Source organism: Puma concolor, chromosome D2, assembly GCF_028749965.1.
Source record: "Puma concolor isolate L17-30 chromosome D2, mPumCon1.1.hap2, whole genome shotgun sequence".
Classification (NCBI taxonomy): Eukaryota; Metazoa; Chordata; class Mammalia; order Carnivora; family Felidae; genus Puma; species Puma concolor.
The window spans coordinates 88,338,250-88,354,157 of NC_141677.1; positions in this window are offsets into that span (position 1 = coordinate 88,338,250).

Sequence of the window (15,908 nt, forward strand, 5' to 3'; positions counted from 1 at the left end):
TGTCCCGGCAGGGACCCCAGGACAGGAAGGGCGGGAGGAAGATTCTCCAGAAGCAGGTGACATGGCTGACGGTCTCAGAACAAACAGCAGGCCACGACAGAGAATCAGATTAAATGTGACAGTAAAGAGGCCACCGTGTGCTCCGCCGGGAGAACAGGGGTCAGGGCACCACTGGGTCGGAAGTGCCAAAGGAAGCTTCAGGCACCAGCACACCCCCACCCAGGGCCTGTCCCCTGCCCTGCATGGGCCTCGTTCTTCTCTTGGGTCGTTCAAAGCGTGCGTGGATGGGCTTACAGTGTGCTCAGAGCTCTGCAAAAAGAACACGCCCCCGGAAGCTGTAACGAACCACCTAAATCCATCAGTGTCGTGTAAGGGATTAGATCATACTTGGGAAAGGATTGAGAAAAGTTCATCGTGATCCAGAATCACGAAGAATCCTCTGGAAAAGGGCCAGGGTGCGCTCCCCATCTGCTGCGTAATGACAAAGCTACAGGTCGGTGTCTAAGAAGGGACGGGAGGGCCTTTGATCCCGAGTCGAGGAGTCTGCTGGAAATTTTTTAGTAGCTTTACCATCACCGTAGCAAGAGCTAATCTGTTGCACACACACAGAGAACAACAGCATTTTAGCATTCCTTGAGAAAGAAAATTGACATGATTTTAAAACAAGAATGAACAAATGCTCTTTGTTCCCGGGGGAGGAGCAGGGACCACGCGCCCCCCCCCCCCCACCGCGTGACCTGGGCACACTCAGAGCGCGGACGCACAGGCGTGCTCACAGACACAAACAGACTGCTCATGCAGTGGGAGGGACCAGACCGGTGGCATATGACAATAGTGATGGCATGTCACTTCTGGTTTATGCTACGTCACATGGTGACGTCGGCTTTGCAAAGAGACTCCGTCCCCCTCTGACTTGGACGAAGCACGTGGACGTGCTAGGAAGCCCACAGGCGGGAATCGAGGGCCAGCGGCCAACAGCCAGCGAGAAACCGAGGCCCCAGCCCCACGACCCCTAAATTCTGCCGCCCGCCGCGTGAGCTGGAAGCTGCCCCTTCCCCGGGGGCCTCAGATGAGACCCCAGCCCTGCCCACGCCTGGCCTGCAGCCGGCACCCACACCAAGCACCGACGGGCCCTGCGTGCCGGGCAAGGCGCTGGCTGGGGGGCACCACTGGCCTCTCTGCCCAGAGAAATGGGCGGGGAGGCGAGCACGTGTGACTGTCACGTCCCGGCCGCGTGTGTCCCACCGGGCAGCCCCAGGGCCGGTCACGCCGAGGCAGTTTGGATCAGTCCACGCGGATTAATTTGGCCCGCGGCTCGCTGTTCGTCCCTGCCGAGGGCCGCTGTCGGCAAACCTTGCTGCCCCGTCCCCAGGTCAGTCTGGCTGTTTCGGGCCTCCTTCCTGGCTGCCTTGGATGCCTCCCGACGAGGACTTGGGGGGTCCTGGCCAGGTGGAGACGTGTGAGAGGGGTGACCACCCTCCTCCCGGCCCCGGCACACCCACCGGACTGCGGCCAACGAGGGCACGGGCCGGCCCCTCCCTTGCCGAGGGCCCCTGCCGTGGGCAGACCAGGCCCGAGTGGGCACGTGGGGCTGTCGGGGGCTTGCTGGATCAGGGAGGGGTGGAGGCCAGGCCCTCGCACACCTCGGACGAGCCATTACGCCGTCACCCCACTGCATTTGCTGTGCTTAGCGCACGCTTCCAGCAGCCGGCGTAGAGGAGGGGCCGGCCCGGCTCACAGAGTCCCCAGCACAGCAGGTGCGGTATGGTCACCGCCGGGAACGCTCACGAGGGACGCCGGCAGTGAGCCCGGGCAGGACCACAGCCAAGAGAGCGACCGACAGGTGGAGCCGGCCCACCTGCTTCCACTGAGGAGGCCGCAAGTCACGGGAGCTCTCTGTGAGGCTAAGACGGCAGGGGCAGCCATCCCGCTGCTTGGGGCCATCACTGACACAGTAACAGGGTGTCTGCCGAGACAGGTCCTCTTTCAGAGACCAGAGGTGCGCTAAGTGGGGGCAGAAGCAGAGAAGCCGGACTCGAGGGGCAGTGCCCTGAGACCCGGGGCTGGTGAGGGGCCGTGTTGGCCCTGCCTGGGCCGTGGGGGGGCCGAGGTGCCCTGGATGTGGGGCTGGAGGACGACAGGGTGTCCCAGGCGCCTTGACCCGGGGAAGGTTTGAGCCGCGGTGGTTTGTCCTGCACCCAGGGATGACTGAGCCCAGCCCCCTGCCCACCCCCAGGGCGGGGGCTCCTGGGGTCCCAGGTGCGGGCTGACAGCCTCCTCACCGTCTGGGGGCCACGTGTCTCCGGAGGCCCCTGTCTCAGCCCACATTTCTGATAAGCTGCAGCCGAACCCTGCTGTTTCCAGCCCTTGGAGGAGGCCCACGCGGCCACGGGCCTGGACTCGGCCAGGGGAGGGGTGCCCATACCTGGCCAGGCACCTGACGGGTCCCTGTTCTCCAGGGTGCTGTCGCCCAGCTCACTCGAGGGCAGCAGTAGAAGCAGGTGCGGCCCTCACTCTGGGCACAACCGCCTCGAGGTGAGGGGCGAGAGCAGGTCCCTGGGCAAGGAGAGGCCTGGAGGCCCCCAGACCCTTCTCCTGCCCCTGCTTGGGGCCCCCGCCCTGTAAACCCAGAGCACGGGCGCAGAGGGGCCCCAGGTGACACTCCGGGCCTTGGCACCCTGATGTCTGTGACCAGGAGCAGCTTGTGGGGTTCAGCCTGCGCAGTGTGGGGCTCAGTGCCCGCTGGTCCAGTGCCCCGGCCACACTCTCTGGGTGCGCCAGGCCTGGCCTAACGGGAGGGGGTGGAGGGCTGATTCAGCCTCGTGGGGCCTGGTCCTCAGACACCACCTCACATCCTCGGGAGGCTCCCGGTGCCCAGGGGACCCCAGCTCTTTGGTCTCTGTGCCGAGATGGCTCTGCCTGCGGGAGGCTGCGTGGTGGAAGGTGCTTTGCTGACATTTTATAAAAGCTGCCGTGAGGTACGGACGCCGTGCTGAGACCCCTCAGGTCACTGCGGGCACCGTGGGCACTTCCCCGGGCAGCGCGACCAGCGGTGCCCCCTGCCTTTCCCAGCCACATCACTCTGCTCAGGTTATTTTCGGGACACACGTGCTCTCCCGCCAGTCACCCCTCCCGGAGACCCAGGGAGACCTCCGTGACCGTGGCCGTGCTGTGGGCGGGTGGTCCGACCCCGCAGAGCCCAGGGCGTGGCCCCCATTTCCCAAGCCGGTGCTGCTTGTGGGCACCCTGCAGCTCACGCGTGCAGAGGGACTACAGTGCCTGGCTCTGCAGCGGAGAATGCGCACAAACCTCCACGGTGACTTCTGACGGACGGAAGGATGCAGACACACCACCAAGTTGGCCACGGGTGTCTGATGTGGCGCCTGGGTCGAGCCAGTCCACACTGCTGACGGCCATGTCCTCTGAGAGAATCCAAACCGTCCTCACAGCCCGGCGCCCCTTCCCTGACACACTGAGCACGGGGTTGACAGGAACTGGGTGCTGTCCCGCTCAGGCCCTGCCACCCGCCCCGGCGGGGCCACCGCCACTCCCTTCTAGTTGGCGTTTCCTCCTAGGGAATCTGGCGACAAGAGAAGGCTGGGAGGAACAGTGCAGCCTCCACGGCCGACCCCCGCAGCGGCACACCCTCGGCCCCCTCCCATCCACTCCAGACACGCGGAGGCCCCTCCGTCCCCACGGGCAGCTTGCAAACAAGAACTAATTTCTCACCGTTCTGGAGGCTGGACGTGCGAGATCAGGGCTCGGGAAGATTCTGGTTCACGGACAGCCGTCTGCTCACTGCACCGTCACCTGGGGGAAGGAGTGGGGACTCTGGGGTCTATGATGCAAGTGGAACCGGGGCTCTACTCTCGTGCCCTAATCACACCCCAACACCATCACCGGGGGTTAGGGCTTCAACATGTGAATCTGGGGGACACAAACCCGCAGTTCACAGCAGCCCGTCTGCCTGGGCTCCCCTGGTGGGGTGATCCAGACCCACCGGGGGTGAGGGTCCCCGTGCCCTTCTGGGCTGTGTTTGCATCAAGACTGAGGACAGCATGGTGAAGGGGCCCCCAGGGGATCCCTCGGGGCCAGACCCACCTTCCCTCTGCCCGTCAACAGCAGGCGGCTCACGACCACTTGGCGACCAGGAGCTGCCCACCGCCAATACGACGGTGCCCAGCTGTTCACTGGCATCTTGGCTCAAGGGGCCAGAGCTTGGAGTTTGGTGGGTTCCTTCTGTGTCCCTGGTAGAGGTGCCCCCTGGGACATCTGCTCCCAGAGCCCAGCATGGGGGCGGGGAGGCCCTCGGAGGGCTCCAAGCCACTCCTGCCCCCACGGCTGGCTCCTGGCCCTGCTGGGTGTTGGTGGAGGCGGGCACTGCAGCAGCGGCCCCCCCATAGGGACCGTCTCAAACGGAGGCCTCACCCCGCACTCTCAGCGGCGCCGGGGGCTGGCGCGTGCGGCTCTGCATGCTCGCTCCTGGCCTCCCACGGCTTCCGAGTCCTTGGTGGCGCTGTTCCCGCCTCTGCGCGCCAAGGATCCTAGAACAGATGTCAGACGTTGCGAATTTCACCATGGTGGGAGTTTGATATTTTCGTATTTCTTTACACATATCCTTGGGCTGTGCTCTGGGATTCTGTTAAATTACTTGGTCCTTTTGGGTCTTGCTTTTTTAAGATTTAAGTGGGACCAGAGTAGTGTGTTCTGCGGGCTCCTTATTTTCCACCCTGTCCCTCCCCAGGGCCCCAGGAATCGTGAGACCTCCTAGTCTGGCTGGTGGGACCAAGCCCACACGAGGACAAGACACTGTCCCCTCTATGCCTCTCGGCTGGCTCTGTCCCTGACCGCAGGCTCCAGTATGCAGACCAGTCCTCTGCTCTCACACGGGACCAGGCTGTCTCCCTTTGTGCAGCATCCAAATTGCCCCGGGGCCAGGGAGGGGGGCACCAGCTCTGCCTCAGTTCCCCCTGTCTGCAGCCCAGAAACTCCCTCAAGGAAGTCAGTGGGCGCATGTGGGTCTCACCGTCTCTCAGGGATCCCTGACCTTAGGGGTCAGTGTGCGGGCTCCAGAAAACCACTGTTTCATCTGTTGTGCCTGTTCTAGTGTCTCAGGCCCAGGACAAACTCGGTCCCCATTCCTGTGTTTTGTGCAGCAGCAGAAATGGACCGTCCCCCAGAGACCGTCCCTCCTAGCTTCCACCAACCCCCCGGATTGCTCTCCGGTTCCCTCTGTGTCACTCACTATCTGGTCTGTCCTTCGTGTCGCGGCCTTGACTTTGCCCAAATGTCTGGAGGAGCTGCCCGCTCTTGGCTCTGAGCCAGGCGCTGCATCTCGGATTCGGAGCCCAGAGGTTTGGGCTCCTTCCCAGGCTTGCGGGGCCCCCATAACATGGCGGGGGGCCCACGAGCCAGCACACGCAGGCTCCTTCTCTTGAGCCACTCTGTCCCACCAGGGGCAGGGGAGGGTCAGGGGGAGGGGTCTGGAGGCTTCCCTGCCTCCCATGAGCCCCAGCCTCCTAGGTTCCAGGAGCCCTGGGCCCCGAGTCTCTGCGCCTGAGGCGTGGGCCACCCACTCCGTCCGGCTGCTCCGTGACCAGCCTGGATCTTTCCCACCTCCCCACGTGGGCCAGCGTCTCCCCACCTTCTAACTACAGACTTCGTGGGTGCCTCCCAGCCCATTCTCTCTGATCTTGCAGATTCGTGTGCTTTTTCCCTTTAATTCACTTTGCTGCTCTTACTGGGGTCCCAGGGGCAATCGGAGGTGCGCGAAGGGGAGCCTGGGTGTGGAAAGCCTCACCGTCCGTCGAGAGCAGCCGGGCCTGAGGACTCGCTTCTGCAGTGGCTGCAACGAAATAGTCCTGTGGCTGCACCTGAGGGAAGGAAAAGGAAAGATGAGGTCATTGCTGTCTCATGTGGTTTTCACAACAAAATCTGGGCACGTGTGAGCGAATGTGCCAAGGGCCCTCAGCCTCAGCCCGGCCCCGGGGTCTCCCGGGCCCCAACGCCTGGCAGCAGCCAGTGTGGGGTCCCACACGGGAGCAGGGGTGTGGGAGACCGTGGCACCCCCAGAGCTGCGTGAGGCCAAGGACGGGGCAAGTCTTCCAACGCACCTGGGATGTCCTGACAGCGGGCGACAGGCAGGCCAAACGTGTTTGTCTTCTTGTCCGGTCTGAAAGTAAGACCCTCCTCCCCTGGATGGGTTCTGCCCCTCCCCAGCAGGCATGCGTTATTCACCTGCCGGGGCACCTGGGAACAGACACCAGGCCTGCGGGGTTACCTCCTGGGCTGGGGGTTGGCACAGAGCATGGATAAGCAGGGTCTGTGTAGTCTGGAAGATGTGTGTCTGGCATCGGGGCAGTTTGCAGTGGAGGACGCCACAAGATGGGACCACACCACCCCCTGCCCGCCCCCTGCCCAAGGACCCACCCGGCAGTGGTGACAGCCCAGTCCCTTGGGAGGGTGGGGCCGAGGCAGCCTGGCCAGGGAGCCGCCCGGGGGCCCGGAGTGCGGGGCAGGGACTCAGAGGCTGGGCACAGGGGCCCGGGAGGACCTGGGGGCTGGGTGACCTCAGAATGTGGCTCCAAACTGGGGGCGGGGCGGGGGGGGGGGGAGGTGTCTTTTGTTGGGTGTAGACGCAGCCGCCAGGCAGGAAGCCCCCGTCGGTGTGTGCTAAGGAGCTCATGGAAACAAAGCCAGCAGATTGTAATCGGGATGAAGAATTGTTCATAATCATGGGAAGCTGTGGTTAAGTTTCCCAAAATAGGACTTGTGGGGAGAGATGGGCAACTTAGCACTTGTCATCAAAACAGAGAAAGTGGAAAAAAACCAGCAGCCTAAAAAGAAAGAGCATTTACATTTAAGAAATACATTATCCGTGTGTTTTGCTGTCCCCCGGAACTGCTCTGGCACCATCAATGTCATTCTTGTCTGGAGATGTTCTGAGTGTGTGTGGTTTAGCGTGCCTCGTGACCCGTGTGGTGACGGCACGTGTCCTGTGACCCTTGAGCACTGGAGGGGCAGCAGCTGACGAGACCCTGTCCTGAGGACGCCAGCCCGGGTGGCTTGTGCACACGGACCCATCCCCAGTGTGGGGAAACCCTGACATTCTACCGAGAGCAGAGCGCAGGGCGGCTGCAACCCTTCCACAGGGACTCGGAGGTGAGCAGCCCCAGGCCCCCAGTGATGGGTGGTGATGAGATCCCCAAGATCCTGGAGGACAGAGTGGGAAACCGGCCCTTCTGCGAGGACAAGAGCGGCAACCGTCCTGAGCCCCCCCTGCCCCCCCCCCCCCCCCCCCGTGAGGACGGGAGCAGCAGGAGTCCTGAGCACCGCCCACCCCACCCCCTCCCGACAAGGACGGGAGCAGCAGCCATCCTGAGCCCCCACAGGACAGGAGCAGGCGGTCCCTCCCTGGCCAGACCCTGGGAGAGACGCAAGGACCCCAGACCAGCTTCCACCACCAGCCGCGGGAGAGCCCGGCAGAGCCGATACTCTGGACCCGATGGGGCCGCTTGCCCAGCATGCGCTAAAGGAGGCCCTAACTGGCACGTGTGCCTTCCGGAATGCTCTCTGACCTGCAGCATGGGCGCTCTGTGGCCCACAGAGCAGAGGTTCTCCTTGGACCACAGCTCCAAGGGAGACCCCCACACCCACGTGAATGCGCCTACTTCATGACCCTTGGTCTGGGCAGCTGGGTCGCTTTTCTGGGACCCGCTGTGCCCCACACGCGCCAGGACAGGGCCGCACCCCCCAGCTCTCCTCCAGGCCCTCTGCAAACAGGTGTCCCCCTCACACATCTTGGGCAGAAGGAACCGACGCTCCAACACACTTTGAAAAGAAGGAAGAAGCGTGATAATGTGAGGGCTAAATTTGGCCTTAATTACTTTGAACAGAATACACCCCAGGGAGAAGGGATCTTTTTCTAAGGCTTCACAGCGTCAGGAGAGAGAATGTCGACGAACAACCCGTGCCGGGGCCCCGGGGCCTCCCTGCCTGGGAACGACCTTCCTCCCGAGAGGAATCCTGAGCGGACATGGCCCTCAGGATGGCGGCCACGGTGAGGGCACGGGGACCGCGACCAGGGCGGCAGCCAACCATCCCCCACCTTGGGGCACCGAAGCTGGCGAGTGGACGGGGCTGGATTCTTCCCTTGGAGAAGCCGAGAGGCCCCGGAGAAAAGGCCTGCGGATGGCCACGGGGCCACCAGGGCTCGGCCCTCCAGTCAGACAGGGCTGCCCAGGAGCAGAGCAGCACCGGAAATGATGGCCGCAGTGCGGGAGGGCTGGCCCAGCAGCGCCGTGAAGCGGGGGACCTTTTGGGGTGCCGGGGAACCCCTCCAAAAGTGCACGGGGGGGCGAGCAAAGCAGAGCGTGCATCTGGGGGTCTCGTGAGACAGCAGAGAAAATGCGGGGATGGGTCTCAGGATGACAGAAACCCCACTGCTGAAGAATCCTCTCCCTAGCAGTCACCCGGGGTGGGGGGCGGGGGGGAGGACGCGGCCCAGCCAAGCCTCCAGCCACCGGGACAAGAGGCAGGGGCCGGGCACTGGGACCCGGGGGGCTTCCGGGGGCCGGGCAGGAGCCGGGAGAGGAAATGCCACAGCCACACCGCAGGCACTGTTCACCCCTCGCGGTGAGCAATCCACCTTCTCAGCGTGCATGCCATCCCCTTATCTGGTTCCAGAACATTCTCACGGCCCCGAAAACAACCCGTCCCCATCAGCCGCTGCTGCCGCCCGCCTCTGGGTCTGCCTGTTCCCGACACTCCGTACGGACATGGCCCCACGTGGACCTCCTCGCCCGGTGCTGGGGGCAGCGGCGCCTTGCCAGCCCCACGTCGGGGTCCCTGGCCACCCACACACACCAGCGGCTCGAAGGAACTGCAGGTTTTCACTCAGCTGTGGGGGACACGCAGCTCGATGCCACTGTTTCTGGGAGTTCAGCTGACAGTGGAAAGCCAAGGGCTGGTGACAGACCTCAGGCGTAGTCACGGAGACCCACCTTCCAGGGCCAGCATCTGTCACTGAGGTCTTGACGATGAGAAGAGAATGTGAGGGAAGTGTTGGCAGGCGTGGGGCAGACGTCCGTGTCTCTGTCTCTGCCTCTCTGCCTATCTCTGTCTCTGTCTCTGTCTATCTCTGTGTCTCTGTCTGTCTCTGTGTCTTGCACACACTGGCCTTGCAGGTAAACCCACCACTTGCTGATGGGGAGTTGTGGGCTGCTGAAGCCCTCAGTCACGCGCCATCTGGCAGGTTCAAGGGAGTCAGGCGGGAACGGCAGACGGGCTTTAGGGTCCCAGCTCCCTTGGGGTTATTTTGTAGGTTTGTTTTCAACCACGTCTTTCTCGTTGATCCACTCAGCAAACACTAAGCGGGCACCGTTAAGTGGACCAGGAGGGACCCTCGTCGACCCGCCCGTGGGGCCAAGGTCAGGACATGTCGTGTGCTTATTGGCCGTGCCATTTCTCCTTTGGTGAAATTTCTGCTCAAGTATTCGTCCACTTTATTTGGGTTATTTTATTGATTCATTGTAGACGTTCTTTATGTACGGTGCATACAAGTCCGTCATCAGACACGTGGCTTGCAAATATCGCCTCCAGTCTTGTGGCTTGCCTTGTCACTTTCAAAATGATGCCTTTTGAAGTCCACTTGACCAGTTTTTTCTTTAATCGCTCGTATTTTGTGTGTCACATCTAAGAAATCTCTGCCAAACCCAAGGTCTGGAGTATCACTCCCATGTTTCTTTTTAAGGGCTTTATGAGTTGAGTTTGTTCACTTAGGTCTTTGATCCATTCTGATCAAATTCATCCTCTTTATATAAATTCCTCTGTTCGCACATGGTTTCCACCTCGTGTATTGAGAAGGCCGTTCTCTCCCCCCTGGAATTGCTTCCGTGCCTTTGCTGAAAATCAATTGCCCGTAAGCATGAGGGTTTATCTGTGGCTCTCAGTCGTGTTCCGCTGACCCGCACGTCTGTCCTCGGCAGGAACCGCAGGGCCCTGGCGGCTGCAGTGAGTTGTCCCACTTTCTTTTCTAAGACCGGCTGTTCTGGGTCCTCTGCGTTTCCATAGAACAGATTACATCATCAGCTTCCGAGGAATCTCTTGTCTTTGTACTTCTGGTGTCCACACTTGGCCCGAGTTCTCTCCATCCTGAACATCGGTCTCAGATCTGTGAGTCCACAGCTGTGATGCATGTGGTCTGGCCCTGTGGTGGCTAAGTGGCCACTGGAAACAGGACCCTGGTCCCCCATGCCAGGGTCTGGCCAGTGTCCCCTGGGCTCGCTCACTGGGTGCGTGATGTCCCCCAACAAGGGTGGTGGATGACAACCAGACCATCTAAGTGCCAGTGGGATGGGCCCGAGGGCACACGGTGGGCTCAGCCCTCTCACCAAACAGCTTAGTAAGCTCAGCTTGTTCAACCAGGTGGGTTTTAATTTTCTTTTTTAAACAGCCTCATAAGGAAATACAGAAGCTTTTACATCCCTCCATTCTGCCTGCCATCTAGACCAGGGTGAGAACGGCCAGAAGCTTTGGTCTGGGGACAAGTTCAACGTCCCTGCCTCGAGCCTCAGGCCCGGACACAGACAGCAGACACACAGCAGGCTTGCCACACTGGCACTCTGCCCCCAGGTCACCGGCCTCCTTCAGAGAAGCACATAAGCGTGGCCTTGCCAAGCCGCTAAAGGAAGAACAGCTCAGCCAACCAACGTGGGAGCCCACACGTTGCCACAGACGCCAGAAACTCCCCTGCTCACCTCGAGCCCGGGTCTGGTCTGGTTTGCCCCCGTTTCCGGGTCGACATAATGGAAAATTACTCTCCTCGTAATACTAAATTACACGGAGACACCTTCCCCAAATCGTCTTTCTACTGTTCGAAAGCATTAACACTGTGCATAGTTAATCCTCATGGTGTTAAACACACAGCTTCTGTGCTGTGTGTCAGTGTCCCTCATGCACAACCTCCCGGTGCTGCTTGGGTTTTATTTTCTCTATTTCTGTTTTGTTTGTGGTTTTCTCTAGATTTGCATTTGGGGAAAGGAACGCAGTGCTGCTTGGGTTTTATTTTCTTTATTTCTGTTTTGTTTGTGGTTTTCTCTAGATTTGCATTTTGTACACTCGCAAAATACTTTTCAGGGAGGTTTTAAAAGAATCATTTTTGCCTTGGAGTAAAAACAAAGAACCCTCCTGCTAAAAAGTGCCAATAAAATAGACGTGCTGACTCACACTGAGAATTTTCCATCGCTACTGGGTTTTAACCGTCTAGATAGAGGAATCATTTTCGACAGTTGGGCCTGAACTGTTTGGTTTTATTTATTTATTTATTTATTTATTTATTTATTTTAACATTTATTTATTTTTGAGACAGAGAGAGACAGAGCATGAACGGGGGAGGGGCAGAGAGAGAGGGAGATGCAGAATCGGAAGCAGGCTCCAGGCTCTGAGCCATCAGCCCAGAGCCCGACGCAGGGCTTGAACTCACGGACCGCGAGATCGTGACCTGAGCTGAAGTCGGACGCTTAACCGACTTAGCCACCCAGGCATCCCTAGGCCTGAACTGTTTGTGCGCGGAAAGTAGCCGTGACAGCAGGACGTTTTCCCCAGCGCGTGGACTGGGGGTTGGGGGATGAGGTGTTGTCTCTGCCACATGCACCCCCGCCCCCGCCGTAGCCAGGGCCCCAGACCTCACCACCCCCACTTGACGGGCAAGGGCTGGCCCTGATCACACAGCACCAGGATAGGAGCCCCCAGGCGGTGGGACCATGAGAGCGGCCAGGGCACGGGGTCACCCACTCTCCACACTCATCCTGGGGTGCAGGGGCAGCCCGGCCCCAGCAGGGAGGGGGTCCGGCATCCTCACACCCGCCCCTCCCCTGCCCTGCACTCGTCAGGGTGCTGACAGAACCCACAGAGCGGCCGGCCACAGGGAGGAAGCCCACGGAGGATGCATGAAGCCCGCCGTGCCCGCCATATCTCCTGGAGGCCCCCTCATCTGCCGCCCTTCTGGCCAGGGGACAGGCCTGTGTGGCCTCCAGGTAGGGCCGGCTATGTGGTTTTCGAGGTCCGGTGCAAGATGAAAATGTGGGGTCCTTGTTAAAAACTTACGAAGAATTTCAGGATGGCAACAGCAGAGATTAGACCAAGCGTGGGGTCCTACTGAGTGGGGACCCTGTGTGTCTTCCCAGGGCGCAGCCCCGTGACGCCGGCCCTGCCCTCAGGGGTCCCCGAGGCAGGACAGGGTGCCGTCAGGCGTGTCTCTGGGCAAAACCCACATTTGGGGAAACCTTCCCCCCCCCCCGAACCCTAAGAACCCTCCTCCTAGTGACGGCCCGTCTTGTCCTTGGCACCAGGGTGGGGGAGCCCTGGGGACAAGTAAAGACCACCGGTCTGTGGCCGGCCGGGATGTCTGGCGCCACAGGTGACAGCTGCTGGCCTCGCATGGTGGGAACAGCAGCTTCAGGTGGGGCAGGACCCGGGCGACGGCGCCCAGCGCCCCACGGATGGGCCGCAGTCCCCACCCCCCTCATCTCTGAGGGGCCGTTCCGTAAGCCCTCCCGCCAAATCCTCTCATCATTCCCACAGGCTTTGGTCGAGAAAAGGAATTACTTAGGAGACTAGAGTTCTTCCTGCCGTGGTGACTTTCACGCCTTCCTCTGGGTTATCGCTTGAGGTTTTCCACCAAACCCACCCTGGAAGGCGGGCAGGAGGCTTCCAACGCTGCACGTGGGGCTGGCACGCTGGACGTGGCTCCACGAGCCCTGGAAGGTGTGGGACGGAGAAGCCTGCCCGGGGCACCTCTGGCCCGAGCTCGGGTCCTTGTCTGCCTGCAACGGGCAGCCTGGCCCCGCACGCCGAGGGCACTCCCGCACAGGTGGCGGGGGCAGCAGGGACGCGCTCACGGAGTCGCCTACCGAGGTCACTGCCAACGTGTAGGCACAGAGCACCTCCCGGGTGAAAGCCAAGGACGGGCTAACGTCTGTGCGGCTCTCAGACCAGTCCCAGCAAACAGGAAGAGGAACAAATGAGTGTGTGTGCCTGCTGGGCTATGGAAAGCTGGCTCGTTCTGGAAAGGCTTCACGGCTGCCGATGGAGACACCGGAAAACAGCAAAAATAAATGTCCAAGAACAAGAGAAAGCCAGCGGGAGGGGCGGCTGGGTGCGCAGGGCCCCCCGGGGCCTGCGCGCTCACGGGTGGTTAGGACGAAGGGGTAGGGCCTCTGGTCTCAGGGCGCACGGCCCCCGTGGTGTCCCCGGCTCCAGCCCGTCTCCAGACCGAGACCCGGTTCCGGTTGCCGCATCTGCCAGACGGGCAGGGATCCCACGGCGTTTGGTGCCCAGCAGCGTTTGGTGTGTGTGCCAGGCCGCCTCCCCTGCACCCCCAGTCCCCGCCACGCTCGCGGCCCCTCGTGGGTGGGCTCTAGGTCACTCCTAGGTGACGCTCAGCTAATGGGAGCCCCTTCGGGGGTGGAGAGTGTCCCTCTCGGGGGCCGAGGTGGGGTCGGCGGCCGAGACAGGAACTGGAGGCCCCGATTCCGAGGATTCCGAATTCGGGCGAAGCGCTCCGCAGGCAGGAGTATGTTCCATTGGGGCGCCCGCGAGCGGCCTGGCTCTTCTTCCCGAGCCGCAACCGGGCAGAGGCTCCGGGGACGGTGGCTTCGGCCTGAGTGGCCTGAGTGGCAGCAGGAGGTGGGACTGGTCCGTGGGGCAGCAGAGAGCGCCCCCATGCGACCACTGTGTCCTGTGGCACACGAAGGCCAGCACGGAGGTATTGTCACCACTGTTGTTTGCAAATCAGGAACTTCAGAAACAGGGGAGAAGTCCCCGGGGTGAGGGCCCCCAGGCTCCAGGCCCCGCGGCCTCCTCTGGGGCGTCCTCACCCTACCCTGACCGAAGGCCTCGGCCGGGCAGGGTCAGGGCTGCGCGGGCAGAGCCACGAGCTTGGAGGGCAGCACTCAGCCGAGAACCTGCCGGGCGTGCGGCCAGACCGCGTCCGGGATGGAGGCTGGCCCTAAATCTCCGCGAAACCCTCTCCAGTCCCTTCCGGGGTTCAGATGGAAACGGTCTGCGACCAGCTTCCGGATGCTTCGAAAGCGAGTTTCCTGACTGCCACCTGAACAAGAACGTGTGGTCCAGGCCAGGGGGTGAGGGCCTCTCACTGCGTGAACCCAGAGCTCTGAGCGGGGGGAGGAGGCCGGCCGGCCCAGGCATCCTGCTCCGGGGACACTCAGGTCAGCGTTCTTGCGATTGATGAGGTGGAGACGTCCCGACCAGGATACACACGAGCCGGCCTGGGCGGCCAGAGCTCCGTCCCCGGCCCCCGCGGGTGCAGAGTGTGGCCGGGGGCCAGCCTGCCGTCTTGCTGCCAGGCTCTGGGACACGCAGGTTCGTCCCAGAGGAAGGAGCTCCCCGAACCACTGGTCTGCCACCGGCTCTTTTCAGACACACCGAAGCCTGTCGTCGCCTCTGCTCTGTGACGGGCACCCTCCCTGGGCGCACACAGCCGGGGGATCTGCTGAGACCAGGAGCACGCCATCCTCCCCGAGCGAGAGCTCGCGGTGTGTCTGGGCTCACTCGGCGGGACCGGATGCCTCCCCCTAGACCCAGACACCGTGCCACAGGACACACTTTCCGCGTGGCCCCTCTGGGAGGAGTGGAGGCAGTTAGGGCAATGGTGAAATCGTGCCCTGATGTTGTCACCACCCGCCAGCCACCGTGGCCTTTGTGCCCGTGGACAGTCGTGGACGTGACCCGTGGTGTGCCACATGCTCAGTGACCAAGGTCAGGCACAGATGTTGTCTTGGGCCGGGAAGCTTCCGTGACCTTCTTCGGGAAAAGTGAATTCTTCAACACGTGCCTTACGCCCCGTTCCCGGTTTTGAGCCCGAACACACGATTTCATCTCCAAAGGTAAGAAGCCTTGAGCATCTCCTCTGTCCCGTGTCACCGTGACCCTCAAGCTGCCCACATGGAGACGGACCGCTCACCGCGCAGTTGGGAGCTGTCTGGCGCCCGCCCGCGTGGGTGTCAGGCGTGGACCAGAGCTAAAGCAAGTGGGTTGGCGCAAAAGGAAGGCGCGCTGCTTTGCCGGAAGAGAATCCCCCTTCCTACCTTCACAAGCACCGCGACCAGTGAGCAAACAAGGCCAGAGTCCTGGGGAGACCCGCCTCCTGCCGCCGCCTCCCTCGCCGCCTCCCCCGGCCCCGGCGGAGACAGACACACTGCCTGGCTCGCGGATAAAGAAGGAACTTCATTGGGTCCGTCTGCAGCTGAGCGAGTGTGGGGCCCAGGGCTCGTGAAGGACAGAGCCGGCCCCCGAGTTTCTGGCCCAGGGGAGCCCCTCGAGGGCCCCCAGGTGGCACCACGGGCCCAGGGGCCCAACCCGAGAACCGCTGTCCGGGTGACTGTCCCGTTCCCTAGGGGGTCTGACCTCCCGCATGCTTCACCTGCAGACAAGGAGCCTCCGTGGCCGAGTCCCCTGAGCCCACGGCTGCGCCCCAGGTGACACTGCACAGGGGGCTCGATCACTCCGCTTGAATGCCGCCAATGAAGGTCTACACCGAATTTTTACATCGTGGTTTCAGGCCCTTTAGCAATTGGCTCAGAGAGGAGAGCGTGTGTCAGCGAGGTCCGCGGCTGTGACGGCCCCTCAGGCGGACGGGGGCGATGGCTCCTTCCTGGCCAGTGGCCTCTGGCCTCTGGCCGCCCCAGGGAGGGAGAGAGAGAGCACCACGTCCCTCCACCAACCCGGAGAAGCACGGGGCTTGCCAGCCGGGTCTCAGCTGCGCGTGCGACGGGTCCCAGCTCGGCAGGGACAGGCGCTCGGTTCCACAGGAAGGACACACAGAGGCCACACGCTCTCAGGGAGCGGACGTGGTGCACACACAGCTGAGGACACAAGATGCTGCCGTG